We start from the raw sequence: 3392 nt of genomic DNA, 5'->3' as shown, positions 1-3392 counted from the left end.
GAGTGAAGTCCCTTTCACAATTTCCCATCTGCTGGCGATCGCATGATCACATCCTCTTCCCCTCACTGGGGTGGAAGACCAGAATGAGGAACTGCAGAGAGAAACAACCCATTCTTTGCTAACACCAAAGACTTCTTAAAAGTCCAACTGGGTTGAATATTTACCCCCAGGTAAATTTTTATTACCATAAACAAAACCATTCTTCTAAAGAGAAAAAAAATGGTGAAAGGAAGAGGAAGATAAACAAGAATACCTCATTTTGTGTAGTTCTTACAAGAAACCCTTGGGGAAATATTTTTGCCCTTTTCTTACGTATAAGGAAACTTGGGCTCAGAGAAGAAAGTGGCTGTCTCAAGGTCACAGAACAGGTTAAGAGGTGGAACCAGAAGAGTAGGGAGGGACCTCACTAGGTCTGCTGCCTCCCATCTGGTCTGAGAACTGGGTGTCACACAGAATGCTAACCCACAATAGGCATGTCAAAGGAAGTCCAAAAGCAAACATATTTCAAAAATTGTCCATGATAGTCCCAGTTTTGTGACTCCCCTTCAGATGAATAAATTAAAGACCCTCCAAAGTCCTACAGCAGAGAGTCCTACTGTAATGATATTGAATCCTGTGTTTCCCAAACTTATTTGGCCACAGAATTCCTTCTTGAACAATTTGTATTACCATTCATGTTATGGGTCGCATTGTGTTCCCCCAAAAGAAGTCCTAACCCCCAGCACCTTAGAATGGGACCTTATTTGGAAACAGATGTAATTAGGTGAGATGAAGTAATACTGGAGTAGGTGGACCCTTGATCCAATATGACTAGTGTTCTTATAAGAAGGGTGAGACACCCAGAGATAAGACAGCCATGTGACAGCAGAGGCAGTGATTCATCTACAAGCCAGGGAATGCCAAGGATTGCTGGCAAATACCAGAAGCTGGAAGAGGCAAGCAAAGACTCTCCCCTGGAATAGTCATAGAGAGTAGTTGGTCCTACCAACACCTTGACTTTAGACTTCTAGCCTTCAGAACTGTGAGAAAATAAATTTCAGTTGTTTTAAGCCCCAGTTGTGGTATTTTGTTAGATCAGCCCCAGGAAATTAATATAATTCAGAAAAACTGGTATTCCATAGAAAAAAGCTTTAAGAATATTAATTTGACCATGTGAAAATGGGCAGACTATTGAATCACTCTATGCTTCAGTGTTCTCATCTGTAAAATGGGTATAGTAACATCTATTCAACTGAGTCATTCTAAAGATTAAATAAGATAATGTGTGGGGCACCAGGCTGGCTTAGTTAGTAGAGCTTCCAACTCTTGATCTCAGGGTTGTGAGTTTGAGCCCTACATTGGGTGTAGAGACTGCTTAAATTGATTTAAAAAATTAAAAATAAAAAGATAATATGTATGTTTTTAAAAGTATCCGAAACATAGTAAGTATCTATAAATGTTATATTCCCCATTTCCAGGGAGTATTCATTACCTTAGGGTTGAGCTTTTTCAATGAGAAGTTTAATAGAGGTTATGGAAGTAATCATAGGACTAGATTTCTTTTACTAGTTCCACTACTTCATTCCACCAGTCACCATTCTTTGACTGCAGTAACAGAAACCAACTCCAGTTAATTTACTGGAAGAATATGGGTTTCTCACAGACTTGAAGAAAAAATGAAAACTTGGTCTTTAGAAAAACACAAACCAGGACAGCTGTGGGGTTCCACAAAGCAAGAACTAATGAGCCGTTCCTTTGAGACATGAAACTAAAAGAATCCCAGTGGTTTTCAGGCTCTACAAGTTCCCAGAGATGGGGCCTTTGATTGGTGTAGCTTGGCTCTCCGCCACCTGAAGGGAGAGCCTGTGAACTGACAGTCCATCGGGACAGTGCCCAATGGGGCAGGGGCTCATCCCCCAAAGTAAAATTGAGGCACTATTAACAGAAGAGTGAAGATCCTTAGGCAGGCAAAACCAACTGATATCCACAGAAGGCGTCTGAGGAACCAGGAAAGTTAGGAACAAGAAGAAGAAGATCTGTACTTGGGGTTTTCTCGGAGCCTCCTGATGCGCTCTCCTCCTTCCTTCCAGCTCTGTATCTAACCTGCAGTCATTGCCTCTCTATTTTTCACTTTCCATTTTATGCTGATGCAGATTATGTACAATTATAAATGGTTTCCTATCAGTTTCTCATTGCACCAAAATCAGTAAGAAATTATTCAAAAATTGGGGGGAGTAGGAGTGGAAGAATCAACATGCAATGGCACCTGAACAAAACAGAGACAAATAAAGGCATGGTTTGCCATGTCTGCATTTAAACAAGTATTTTGCTATGTCTGTGTTTGTATAGGCAATGGACACAGTTCATGGATTTACCAGATCTAATTCCATGGCTCAGTTGATCTCCTTTTGCTTAATTCATCAAGTGACTTCTAATTTATAATGTTTTCTCCCTTTGTCTTAATATGACAAGAGGTCTTAAAGAAACCTTATGCAGAAATGTCATATTATATTTGGATGCCCACAATGTAAAAGTACCCTCTGCATTCTGAATAATTCATTTCAAGAAATACGTGTTGAATGCTTACCATGTGCCAGGTGCTGGACTAGGTAAAGATGCCTTGCTACCAAGAGCACCCCAAATTTGTTGGATCTGCTGAATGTACCCTGAATGGATTAGATGCTGCCTTTCCTGCTTCTCCTCTGCCCACCACAGGTCTTCATGCCTGCTTAGCACCACCTCGTGGTCAGCAGAGGGAACTGTCTGAATCAATGACGTGTCCCGTCTTCCTTCTCTTACCGGGCTCTTCTGCCCTGTCAGATCCCATTCCCAGATCAAACAATTACCTCTTTTGATGTCTTTTTCATGGATGTGTGTCTAGATTACTTTTAAAAATCTCTTTCTGTCCTCTTTTTAATTCTCACATTTGACCAATACCTTGGAAACATTTTTATAGTACATTTTATCCCTGAAAGGAAAATTTAAGACTTTGGAATAAGCAAAAAAAGACAACTGCATATCTCCAATGCTCTTACAAAACAAAATAATATTGAATCTAAATGTTCCCTACTTCCTTTATTTGGGTTCGAATAATATGAACAGGAACAGAATTTATCCCAACTTAAACTTTGAGATATATAGATCCCTCTTTTTAAGGATGATAAGTAAACAGAAAAATCAGCAGATGTTTGACACTTACAAAGGGAACACATTCATGAAGAAGCCTGGACTGAGCCAGGAACAATCACAAAGCCCCTACTTTTTCTCAGTGCTCCTCACTCTGACAATCCGTTCTTGCTGAGCCCCTTGGATGAAATCTTGGTCAGGTTCCACATATTTCCCAAGAACTCTTAGCTTAAAAAAATCCATATCAGTCTAATCATATAAGTCTAGTCCAGTGTAATATACAATAC

The sequence above is a fragment of the Suricata suricatta genome, chromosome 4 (assembly GCF_006229205.1).
Source record: "Suricata suricatta isolate VVHF042 chromosome 4, meerkat_22Aug2017_6uvM2_HiC, whole genome shotgun sequence".
In the NCBI taxonomy this organism is placed as follows: Eukaryota; Metazoa; Chordata; class Mammalia; order Carnivora; family Herpestidae; genus Suricata; species Suricata suricatta.
This window is presented reverse-complemented; position numbering follows the sequence as displayed.